The sequence below is a fragment of the Papilio machaon genome, chromosome 4, assembly GCF_912999745.1.
Source record: "Papilio machaon chromosome 4, ilPapMach1.1, whole genome shotgun sequence".
In the NCBI taxonomy this organism is placed as follows: Eukaryota; Metazoa; Arthropoda; class Insecta; order Lepidoptera; family Papilionidae; genus Papilio; species Papilio machaon.
This window is the reverse complement of record NC_059989.1, coordinates 4,300,956-4,314,871: the sequence shown is the minus strand read 5'-3', so window position 1 is coordinate 4,314,871 and position 13,916 is coordinate 4,300,956. Positions and strand designations below refer to the sequence as shown.

Sequence of the window (13,916 nt, the reverse complement as noted above, 5' to 3'; positions counted from 1 at the left end):
GAAGCTCGATCCGTTTCTATAAATAACATATTTGTATTATTTGAAGAAATACACGCACGATACAAAATAAGTTACGCTAATTTGACGTTCATACGAAGGAGAATATAACATAATCATTTTTTCGGTTCAACAAAAAAAAAGACCAATTGCCAAAAATAAATATTTGTGCCTACAAGAAGGTTTTAACACACTCATATAAAAGCTTTAAATAAAACAATCTATTATGTTGATTACAATGAAAAATGATAATTACATGGACTTATCTGAAACTTTATTTATGTTAAATTGAAGTTCAGGTCTATTTTCTGAACGATATGTGTATTGTAGATATTTACGTTACTTAGGGTCTTCAACTAATGGCGCCTTGTATTTTGGGTTTGTTAGATTGCAACTTTTATTTTGATCGAATGAGTGTTTCGGCAACGGAAATCTAAGATATAATGTAACATTAAAATCTTCCAATAACGTGTTGACACGTAGCAACACACTCACATTATACATTTTTTTATTATTACAGTCATTAAGCCAATTTATACAAACATTAAGATTAGAAGTGGCATAAGGATAGCGAGTTGATGATCAACCATTTCTTTTTTCTACTTTTTATCATCAACATCAGCCAGTGGCATTAACTACTTTTATTTCTGACTCTTTAAATGAAACTTTAATTATGTGTTTAATGTTTTACATCAGACCTGCACAAATAAATAAAAAAAAATTTGTTTCTCTAACTGTTTGTAACACACAAGCATTTACATTTGACAAGCCAGCAGTCCTGCCAGTACTGGATTACAGGCGTAGAGAGCAATTGACATAGTTGCCTCCAATACAAGTCGAGCGGCGACCGCACTTAAGCTAGCCACATGAGAGGGTTTTGTTAACTTTGCTTGATTTATTTACTCTTTTGAACCAACACTGAATAGCGGGATTCATTACAAGTGCACTTATTTACTGCAGAAGTCCATTCAGTCCAGATGGAATTTATTTACTACCTATGTATTTCCGCTTTGGAAAAGTCTAATTTGATTTTTATAACAGCTGAAATTAAATCTTAAAAAGATCCTGAAATTTGATAACAATGTTTTGCGTGCTTGTAAAAAGTAGTGTTGCTTTAAATGATTACTAGAATTATGAGAGTTATGCTTTCGTGAAATTTCTGTTTGCCTTGGTACAAGAGAGTAAGAAATAAGATACAAATTTCCACTTGTTAGAAGAGTATCCTTGGTATAAAAGATGTACTTTGTAAGCCTCAATGGCTATCATATACACTACAATACTAATATGTTACATTTCTATCCATTATTCTTTCCAATATCGTTTATGTCGTCTCACCATTTAAAGAATCAGGGCATTATTTTTGATAGAACTATGAAATTTCTCAGATTCATCGCGTTCTAATGCAACGAAATTAGTTCGACTGCATGTTCTGTGGAAGTGTGGGCAAATTTTGCCTGCATTAGTCAGTAGCCACTTGATCATGATGACGCACAAACGACCACGTGAACACCTTATTCCACAACTAGGCTTATAATTAACCATTGTACGTTGTTTGCATCATTATTGACATGAGTTTTGTGCAAACGATTGCTATTTTAGACGTCAAGGGCGCTCGGTATAAACTTTTGATTTGGTTGATACTTAACGAATCTATAATACCAAACAATATAATATAATTTAGTTTTATGTCTCTGTTCGTGACTGTGAAAATATTGAAACAGTTTCAACTTTGTCCATACGTGATCATTATTCAATCGTTTTGTTATAGGCAAAGTTTCGCATCTACTCTTTGTGCTGGGGTAGAATTTGTTATTGTAGTATCCAGCGATAATAGTACGCCTTGTTTTAATTTTTATTTGATATAAGTAATGATAAGGCGCACATTTTTATCATTTAGAATAAAACCCTGATCTAGATACATATGAAGACAAATACTGTCTGCTTTTGTTTAAACACACAAGATAATATATACAATAAACGAACAATACGAAGTATACCAGCCTAAGTATACGGTGTAAGTATACTTTGTTATACATCGTTTGATAAGAGAAGAACTGCAGAGCTGGCGGTGGCACCATTCTATCATACTCAATTGTTTTTCTCCTTTTTCTAAAATTTTCCTCTTTTCTCCAAAACCGGTAACAAATAGTTCTTTTGTCGTTATCCATATTATCTGATAGTACTTGCATCGTCCTACTATTTTACTACACGAGTAAACACTTCACAGGCTCAGGTCCCCTTTTACCATTTGAAACCAAAGTATTCTTGCTCGTTACTGCAGCTCCGGTTACAACCTAACCTAAGAAATTATAATTAATTTATTAATTGCTGTATTTTACACAGTTAAGGTGTTAAATAACTGTGAAGATAATAAATACGATACATTAAAATGATTTGGTTTCAAGTAATTATCACCTTCACTTTAATATATTAGTTAATAAATAAAATAAATTATTTTTCATAATTTATTCGTTCTAACAGTGCAATACAGTTTTGTTTTCTTATTCATTCTTTTAACATTGTGAAATGACTATACTGTATTCTATTTAACTGCATACAACGAAATGTCTTAGAAAAAAAAAGGCGTTTCGAAATTTTATGTGATTGTAAATCAACGAGTGATATAAATCGATGTTGTGTCTGTTAGAACTGAAGGTTACACATAAAAACATTCTGGTTTGTTGGTGCGTTTAAATTACTTCATGTAATTAAAAAAAGAATTGTGATAAATTCTATTCATAGTCTAGAATATTACAAAAAAGTGTTATCCGGAGACACATAAGTGTGTTACAATAGTTTAAAATATGTTTGATGATCAATTATAAGATTTCCTTACGTATATCTAAGAAACAAATATCTACCAGGAGCTACATAAGTACCAAATTTATTGATCTTCCTCAGAGAAGGGTTTCAATGTATGAAGTAAATCAATTTATTTTTAATTTCGAATTGGCTGGAAATAATAATAAATGTTAACAATTTATTTAGATAAAAAAATCAGCCTGCCTAAATAAATGCCAGTTACAACTGAAATATAGATATGGGCGCTGACGTTTCCCAAACATTTACGCACAGAGATAATAATTTACGGTACACTTTGATAACAGACGTATCGTAAACCGCGGATTTAGGACTCCTGGAGATGTGTGAACCTATATTTAATGTATATTTTTACTATTATTACTATTTCCTTCTTACCTAAACGAAATCTCTGTCGGATGTACGAGTATGTGTCACTTAATTCCGTACATTAGGCAAAAGAGATTCGAACTTTCAAATTTGTTTGTGATAGTACCTATAATTTTAGTTTTTAAATAGCAAAAGATAATAAATGTCTATAGTAGGTACAAAGATTCGCATTTTGTACTCTACGAACTATAAGATGTATAAATGTGTAACTACAACTCACCGCCCACTACAATCAGATCTAGTCGGTGTTCTTTAAAGTAAATATTATTTCATTTTGAAACAATAATGTTTATGCTTAAATAAAACTTTTGTGATTTTTAGTACAGTGGATGAATTGTAAACTCTGATGTATTTACTTGCGCTTAGAACAAAATAATTGTTTCGTTTAGTTTAGTAGATAACGAGATTTCCATTGCCGAACAAACATCAATAGCGTGATGTCTCCTGTCAAGTCAGCAAAACAGAACAACCAAATCGATTCGGTAGCACAATTGTTTAACACATGTTCTAATCCTGATATATTAAATTGTATTCATGTTTCTATTGCATCTTGCAGACGTCATGTGATAATTAATGTTTGGAATCATTCTTAAGATTGAGATGAAAGTATTACTATGATTTGATCGTTCCTTAGCAGTCATATCACAAAAAGAATAATAAAGCTATTCTTCGTAAATATATCTATGTAACGTATAGTAGTAGTACAGTGTAAATAAATATTAGCCGCGGAGCACGCTGGTTTATGATTGCGGTATTTCGGTGAAAGTATTTTTACGTCGGCGGCATTCGGCAACCGCATCTGCGCTCGACCAAACATGCTACACATTTTTTTTAATAAATTAAAGACGTTGATTAGAAAACAGAACAGATATACATAAAGGAAACCGTTTAATCTATTTATTTTAGACCCGCATTCGAACGCCGAAGTTTGTTTGTTTGCCGAAACTTAATTTATTCACTATACAGACTAATTATTGTTTAAGTCTAACTGAAGAACTGACACGATAATTTGTAGTATCAACACTTAAGGCCCGACTTAGGAAAATAAACTGATCCTTCTGTGTAACGATGTAAAGTTAATGTTAATATAATAACGACAGCCAAATGGCTCTCCTCTATCGATTGATTAAGACTTGTCTGGAGTGACAGATACGATTGATTATTCCACTACAATTTGAAAACATTTTTAACCGACTTCACAAAAGACGAGTTGTTAGTGTGTTTTCATTTCGGAAATGTCGACGCTTTAGCACCTTTAAAATTAACATTTCAAAGAACGAAACATTTCAAAGAAGGAAAATATAGATATACTCGTAGATAATGATGTTTATATGATATCTATATGGCGCTACCTAAGATTGTAAAATACATAATAACAGCGCAGCTTAGACTCATCACGTTTAGATAAAAGATAATTACAGATGTCACTAGTACAACCATATAAAGATAAAGATGTAATCTAAACAATTCTCTACAAACATACGATCTACGTCTTTCATGATATAAGCATCATAATAATTAAAATATATATTAAGATGGTTACAAGTATATAGCTATAATTGTTTACAATAAAATAAATGTGTCATTTTAAACTTAGTTTAAATATAAATATGGCGACAGGCTGGATGTAATAATTAAGCGAAAACATTAAGGTTTTAAAACCTTACGCTTCGACCCTAAGTGTGGGATAAGTCCAGGGTGATGATGATTAAGATGTTTAATAAAAAATAATAAAGACATAGTCACCCATTTGGTTTGATTTTTACTTATACTTACATCACGCAATTTCTATTCCTTTGTTAAAAAATGATCCATTTTAAGTAATAAAGATAACCACTGGTTGTTTTCACAGACACAACAAAGGACCAGCGTTGCTTAACGTCACAATAAAAACTCCCCCGTGTCTAGACCAATTTTATAAATCTATACATATAAAATATTATATACCTATGGCAAAGATAGTTCAAGTCGTGTTGGCGCGTGATACTGTGTAGTTGTTTGGTATAAGTTTTCATTGAATTGAATTGTTAGTAGCAGAGCACTCGGTAGTCATCATAGATCAACATGTCAGCCACACTGGGTAATATCTTGCTCGCTTGACTAATAATAAATTAATGTAGCTATTAACAATTTGATGTTTAAATAATATCGAACCTATAAAGTCTATTTTATACTTTGACTTGCATAATTAAGAATGTTATTTAACTCGTGTTCAATCTTATAAACCTAACTAACGTTTAATTTATATTCTAGCTTCATCGTGCCTTTTTAAGGTAAAGCGAACCATTAGTTGGTTGACCATTGCCGAATGATATAATATGAATACGAACCATTTACCATTATTTTTAAATACATTTAATAAAACGTATATTGTCAAATATAGTAAAATTAAAAAGTAACATTGTCTAAAATATAAAGGTGACATAAACAATAACGAGCCAAGATGCATTGACCTGTCTTTACTACGTCGGATGCACTTACCGACGAGAGCCCCGCCGGTGTCGCGGGATCGATCTAGCGCAGCCGGGCGGTTCCGGCCATCAGGACACACCGGGAATCACTTCAATTAACACTCTCACCGCTATAAACTTAACACTTTTAATACGTCACTCACAGTTATAGTACACTTTTGTATTGGGTGAATAAGTACCTATCAGTTAAAGACACACGCGTATTTTCAAGAGTGAAATATTACGTTATGGGCTAAGTAATTACGGAACTTTATTGTTGTTGTCTCTTAGATTAATAATTTCATTCCCCTTGGCAATCGAGTTTAGAATCTGTACCGTTTAACTAAAAACATAACAAGTCCGGTTATCTTTGTATAACATGTTTTGTTTTTAGATTAGTTACGATTCATCACACAATCATATACGCGTAAAATTGCGTGTTCTAATCTCAAGGTTATTTAATATACTATATTGTATATCTATCGATCCACTATGATAGATAATAATGATAAAATCTGCTCTTTGTTAGTTCCATAAGTTCGGATTTCTAAAGTTGGATTATTACTTAATATTCAAGTAATAGTAATACATTGATGTCTTAATATTACATATTATAATAAATTTAATCTGAACAAAGTCCAAAGTACTGATTACTGATGGAAATAAAGCTCCTTGCAATAAGTAACAGACTTCAATTACGACGCTTCACGATGAGAAATAACAGGCTGCAAAACAAACGCCCGCGTACCACAACTGATGACTTGAAAAAATAATATTGTTCTTACTATTTCTTTCTTATCTAAACTTGTAGAGTTTATTTATTTGATTTGTAAGATAGATATCTTATAATTATATAGGTACTAGTTGTCACCCACGACTTCGTCCGTACGGAATTAAAAAAAACCTAAGTAAACAACCTAAAACGTAATGTAAAAAAACCTGAATAAGTAGCTTTTGAATTCTTTTCCAAACTATGTTCTACATTCGTGCCAAATCTAAGATCCGTTCAACCGTTCCGGATATACCTTCAAACAAACATCCATCCATCCATCTAAACTTTCGCATTTGTTTTATTAGTAAGATTTATAATTTCTTTTATCTTAATTTTTTTCCATTTTTCATTGAAAATATTAATGGCTATTTTATAATTTTAAGCCACTGCAGATCAACTAAAATACGAATTATTTCTTTCTAATAATGCATGCACGAGATTGCGTTTAGCAAGCCAGGAGCTTTATCTGTTGGTAAAGACGGCTATTGAATGAGTGATGCCAAAATTTCAAAGTTTTCATTTCATAGAAAACGTAATTGATACCAGTTACTGGAATTGAATGCAGAAATTTTATCGTCAAACGTACATTTATTCTTTAAAAAATTAACGCATAAAATTAAAATAATTAACTGGTTATACTCAATTTTAAGACGCATTTGAAAACAGAGATTTATTTTTTCGCACAGAAGGTAACGAAGAAAAGTCTAGTAAAATGTGCAATATTTAAATTGTCTCTACTAAGATAATTTTTATTTAAAAATGTAGAAATATGGACGCTAAAATCGAGACTAGACGTGACTATGAATAACGAGGTTAAATACTGCAAGAGAAGAAACATTGTGGGATAGTAAAATAACAGTAGAACTCCACTGCCTCGGTATTTGTTTACATTTATTACGTAAGTGGCTGTCGCCCGCGACTTAGTCCGCGTGGAATTAAAAAAAAAACTTAATAAGTAGCCTGTGTGTTCTTCCAGACTATCTTCTACATCTGTACCAAATTTCATCAAGATCGGTAAGCCGTTTAGGAGATACCTTCAAGCAAACGTCCATCCATCCATCTAAACATTCATATTCATGATATTAGTAAGAAAGTAAGATTATATGTAATTCATTTTGTTTTATTTCTCATTCTCTTGGACAAATAAATGACAGTAAAATATTATAAAAGACACGTGTCACGGCAGTAGAAGTCTACTGAAAAAGTCTGTCAGTGTTCAAAATTTCATCATAGAAAGTCGATACAATATTTTTAAAGTTAAAAAATGTTGTAGACAAGATAAAATCATTTTTCAATTTGTAAAATAATCTTAAATAATACTTTCTTCTTAAATAATCTTTAATAAATACCCTGTAGGGTCGATGCTTCAGGCAACGTCCCTCAATCAATAGAAGTGGCAAGTCGTAAGTTCTGAGCAAAGGGTGTTTCATTGTTACACAGAAGATAAATAACGGCTGACAAATTTCTCATCAGCCAACTTTTTCAAGCTGTTTTCTTCAAGCAACAAAGGGCTTTTGATACTTCAAATTGATGAATTACTACATATTATTATAACTTTACAAAATTTATAACTCGCTCGGAAGTCAAGTGTGTGAAATTATCTTTGAAATAACAATTATTTATCTATTATCATATCAAAAAAAAAAGTCGATGGTAGGGAAAATCTAAATATTATAGATGTACGAATATGTGAGACTACTTGGAACTAATTTATTTATAAACTTTGTGGACAAGGGTTGACGTTAAATTGATTTGCGATCCACTAACAATCTTTATCACTATTATGAAGATTATAGCGTTCGACTAAAGATATCCAATTGATACGAAGTAAAAATTGTAAGACCATGGCTTAAGTAATTAAAGTTTCATTTAATCATAATAGACAAATTTAAAAATTCTTCTTTAATTTTTTTTTCTATTTATTAACGGTGACTATATTCACACAAAATTTTAATCATATTATTTAAAGTTTCAGAATTACTTAATTGATTTTTGGAAAAGTAAATCCCTTCATAAATTACCTCAAAATTAATTTCTATAGAATAAATTTACAATCCATGCGCTTGCATTCCACGAAGTATAATTTTGATATCCATTGTTTGGCCTAATTCCTTGCACAAATTCGTACACACGCGTTGGCGCGAAAATGTCCGTCGTGTGACAGACGACGTGACGAAGCAACGCGACGACACAGACTGGCCGAAAGCCCGAGGCCGCCCCGCCGCCGGGGCCGTGGCGCAACAGATACGCCACAGGTTACCCGGGACTCCACCACCCTTACCCTAGGGAGGGTAGCACGCACGACAATTTACATCCTTATTATCATCTAGAATCTGAATAGAATCTGAATCTAGAATCTGCGTAACGCTCGCCTCAAACCTCCACGCATTTAATCATTACCGGATTTAATATTTCTTTCCATACAGTAAACGACTTTGATAGAGGTAAACAGTAATACAGATGCCAGCCCTGATGCATTTTTAAATTTTAGTTGATGCACATTGTAAGGTACTTGAACACTAGATGACCATACGGTGAAATAAGGAGATTTAAAAATAAGTAAAAACCTTTTAAAAACTGGTAGAATACACTGCCATTATTAGAAAGAATTTGCTAATTGGTTAACGAAGGTTTCTAGAAAAACAACTTCAGAGTACCTACATTTATTTGCAATAAACAAAGAAAAACATTTTCTAAGAAAGCTAAACGAATCAAGGTTGTGTTCATTTATATTGTTCTAGCTGTCGCCCGCGACTCTGTCCGCGCGGAATATAAAAATAACTTAATTAGTAGCTTATGCGTTCTTCCAGGCTAAGTTCTACATCAATGCCGAATTTCATCGAGATCTGTTCAGCCGCTCGGTAGATACCTTCAAACAAACATCCATCCATCCATCTAAACATTCACATTTAGGTACAATATTAGTACGATGTCCATTAAGCAATAATTGGAAAAGCTTTTGTAAGTTTTTTTCTTGTTATTGTAAGTTCTTGTACTTGTAAAAACTAGAGATAGATTTGTTTAAACAGAGGGTATCCCTTTCTATGTAAAATTTCTTTATTTTAAATTTACTATCTTCTAATGGGATTCAGGGAAGTACGCTTTATCTTTCAAAAACTATATTATGGCTACTACCTATTAGTTACTACTTCAAAAGAAGAACCTCGTTACTGACAAATACTCGTATATTCCGGAAGATGTTCAAATATGAAAAACTAGCAAAAACATACGTAGTTAAACTACTACACTTATACGCGAGAAGGAAATAAAAAAAAACGACCACATTACTTAACTTTAGAATTGAAGGTAATGAGACTCGCGAAACCCCTCATTACGCATTCAATTTATAAGTGGCGTTGACTTGAGGCTTGGGGTGAATTCTGAATTTATGTTAATATCCACTCTTAAAAATGGTCATCTAAAAAGTTAGGATTTCGAAAGCCTCTCCAATTTTTTACATATGTCATATTGACTAGTATTTGGCTGTGAATTTTTCCGCGCGGAATCATAAAAAAACTTAGTAAGTAACCTATATTCTTCCAGACAATGTTCTTCATCTGTGTCAAACTTCAGCGAGATCCGTTAAGCCATTTCGGAGATACATAGTAATAAACAACCATACATCCAAAATTATTTATTATTCATAGTACTTTCACTCATCCTTAAATTGATTTACATGTACCCACTTGATTAGCAAACGCGTATCAATAATCATGTTGTCAATTATGCAAAGATAATTTAAGAAAATACTTCTTACAATTTAATTCAATCCCATTTAGTTCTTTAATGTAACAAGGATCTTAACATATCTTCGTAAGCCTTTTACTTAGAGCAAATGTTTCTTCAAACATGTAAAATTCTGGACGAAATAAAACGAAATTATCTTATTTTATGCGAATCAAAGTAATGTTAAAGCAATTTGTAAACTGGAATGAACTATTGCGGTTGCAAAGTTCAATCGAGTTGGAATCCAATCTGATAAAATTTGATTTGATAAGTTGACGGGGACGATTATCGAATTATTGGCGAATTGTTTGCATACTTACGTCAATGTGCTATCGATATTTACATTTAAAGAATTTCTTTTACATTTTATATTATCAAGGTTATAATACTGACATACTAACACATTGTAGAAACACTGCCGATAAATGTTTCGATTTATGATATTTTTACTCTTTTAGAAATAGTTAGCATCCGTCTTTTTTTCTAAATAAACTGTACGTAGTTTTTAATTGTTTGCCTTTGTCAAGTGTATTTATTCCGTGAATACAATGCGTTTATTGTAAGTGTTTTTATTGTTATTATTTTATTCACATACAAGTTCGTATAATATACAGTTATAACTAATCTATATTTTTTTCTAACAACGTAGGCGTGTCCACTCATGCGTTCTAATTTTGCACGTCCGATTATTCCCTTGATTCCGGACTTACAGATTGAAATGTCTGCCATCGATGTCTGGAAAATGTTTTTGTTCAGATTAAGAGATAATTATGTTGGTTTATTTAAGATACATGTGTATTTTTACACGTCTTCTGAGAAATACTTTAACTATCGTACTGATTTGTATATATTTGTATGATTTAAATAACATTTTACATTTTATCGGTGTGGTTAACCTTTCATCAGTCATTTGGTCTCAATCCTGCCAAGAGTAGACTACTACGTCGATATTTTGAAGAAAATTACTACAGCATATACAATATTTAGCAACAACTAAAACGTATAAGTACGTACTATATCCATGTAAAACATTAGCTTACAACTAATGTTTGCAATATTTTTTTGTACCAAGTAATAATATGAGAAAATGATTGTGTATAGACTTAATGCTTTAGAGCCGGAACACGTAGTAAAAGCCTTTTATATAATAATACACGTATCGATTTCCATTAGGATAACTGTGTAACAGCGCCGCAACGGAACAGTATGCCTTTACCCACCATACAATATAATGGACACGGAGAATTATTTATATACATTTATTGTACCTATACATTTCCTGCTTTTTGTGTCTTTGTAGCAAGAAATGTTCAGCGTTTTTGTTGTAAATGTTCTATAAAACTTATGGTATATAGATCAGAATCAACCATTCTCTATGTTTGTTAACTGCCTAGGTTGTCCGTTAATTTTTTTTAGTATAATATTATTACTATTATATGTAAATGGGATAATATCGGATATTTGGTTGTAGAACGCGGAAAACTATTTTTTGACTGTATGTGTTGAAGTCTGATGATCCATACCCTTATTAGGCAGTGACAAATTCACAAGATGAGTTTCAGATAAAAAAAAATTAAACTTGAGAGGTGTCAAGGGACACCCGGATGGAACGAAGTTCCTTCGATTAATTAGTGAAGGATCCAATGTTTATTCTATGAATAAAAAACTTAAGTCTTCACAAGAAGTACATTTTATTTCTATGAATTTTCGTTATATATTGTCACGTCGTTGCCATGGTGAAGTAGCGCTCATTCGTCGTTAACATACTTACTATAGCAAAAAGTGTCGTGACAACTTTTCGTAAGAATTTTTTCCGTCTAGCCCCCTTTCACAACGCGTGATAAGGAACTTCGTTCCAATAATGGACAACCTAGACAGTTAACAAACATAGAGAATGGTTGATTCTGATCTATGTACCATAGGTTTTATAGAACATTTACAACAAATGTATAACAATTTATGTATAACTAAATAAACTTTAACTCAACAAAAGGGTGCAAGGGTTTTGTCAAACATTACGTCATGTCAATATGCTGACACTTTTAGCTAATACATCTCAGTCCATGATCCTCTTGACCATGTCAACAAAGGTGCCCAATTAATCTAAATTCAGAGTAATGTTCTCTAAGCTACTGAAATAGTGAAAGTTTAGTATTTCAGGCGTATATATCTGTGACAAATTAAAAAAATAGCAGATATTTAATTCTATTGTCGAGGTGTTTATTTAGCAATGTATAAAAATACAATCAAAAAAGGAAACGAAAAAAAGCAACATTATAAAACAAAAATAATTCTCAGAGTTGGCCTTTTGAAAATATATCAACGTAAAAATTGTAGTAGACCTAGTTTTTATTATAGTTTTGAGAACTAGGTACACTATACTATATCAAACAATGCTGATATGAGCACATTTCGAAATTACGTCAACCAGTATACCAATGTAGTCTTCAAGCGAGGACGGAAATTGCCCGATTCACAGTTAGTCATTTCCTACAAGATTTCACAATGATTGACTGTTAAGGTCCAATTCCATTGATGTATCGTTCTGTAGACCATATCATGATTTAATTTATTGTTCATATTGTTATTGTTTGTTTCATATTAACAGTAAGTAAATACTTAAAATGCTGTTGCTCAACCTCTAAACGTTGCATTGACACACTTGGTAAGCGCTAAAAAATTATAATTTTTAGGGCTCCAATTATTCGTATTCTGAGTCTTTTTTGCAGTTACCTTACATTGAGTGATGACAACTCCAGTGATTGTTTTTTTTCTGTTGTCAGGGTCACCAAGAACCGCAAACTTTGAACAAAGGTAATGCTACAATTAATCCGTCACTGCTGCTGACTATGTCTCTGAGATTCTCCTGTCTTCACTACTATACTTTAAAATTTGTTGGGAAGGGGATAATACATTACTTAGGGCTTTAGTACACAAGGTAACGTAAATCTTCGAAACCCGGTGATTTTATTAACGTTTCTTGTATACGAAGGGCCATAGGTAACTCGTACATTTATGTTTGACAAAGTACGAAATTGCATTATGTTGATATCGCATAAGCAATTGCGACATTTAACCGGGTATATTTAGATAACCATTCGTTTTTATTATTATCTTAAAAGCCTGTACTTCGCTGTTTCACGATAAAAAACTAACAGCAGAATCGATCGAATAACTTCCGCACCGTTATGTTTACAAACGGTGTGGGTAAAAGAAAATTAATGTGTAGATCACTTCATATAGCTTATATTTATTTAGTTAATTTATAAAGCAAGCGGTTGCATCTACCTATCAACACTGGTTACGATAAAAAGACCCTGTAAAAAGATGTGACACATTTCGTTGTCAAAATTGTGATAAACTATTTTTAGTCCCACCTGAATGTATCGCTGAAGTCATATTTTAATAAAAATACAAAATATTCGTTTTTGATAAACACATTTTAATATTTGTACTGTTCTGTTCATTAGTTCCTGTACTTTTACTGTTCATTATTACCCTTTAAAATTTTTAAGAACTTCAGGAGTTAAACATGAAATACGAAAAGTAAAATACGTGGGCAAATGAATAATTACTAAGGTAGGGTTGATCCCTTTCGAGAAACATACCGTTTGTTAACTTTATAATAGGTGCGAAACAAAAATAGAGAATGTTTACCTTTACAGACAAAAGAAATTGTATTTGAAAAAAGGAGACCTAAAAGTAAAAGACAAATTCGGCGAATACAAGTGGCCGCTTGATCGTTTGTCAGCAAACAATATTTTGAAAAAAAAAAGTCTACA

The 13,916-nt window shown here is 31.9% G+C and overlaps 1 protein-coding gene across 5 annotated transcripts in view; it reads right to left on the bottom strand.

Moving 5' to 3' along the window:
* Window positions 1-8,590, bottom strand: part of LOC106718569 (potassium voltage-gated channel subfamily H member 8) — a 36,547-nt gene extending 27,957 nt beyond the window's left edge. For 4 of the 5 annotated variants that reach the window (XM_045686740.1, XM_014512711.2, XM_045686742.1 and 1 more), the window contains exons 1-2: window positions 8,430-8,590; window positions 5,668-5,979 (exon numbers count right to left, since the gene is read on the bottom strand). The gene's annotated coding sequence lies outside the window, so the exon portion shown is untranslated. The remainder of the gene's footprint in view (window positions 1-5,667; window positions 5,980-8,429) is intronic. The other variant, XM_045686741.1, reaches the window with a different exon arrangement.
* Window positions 8,591-13,916: the final 5,326 nt, after the last annotated feature.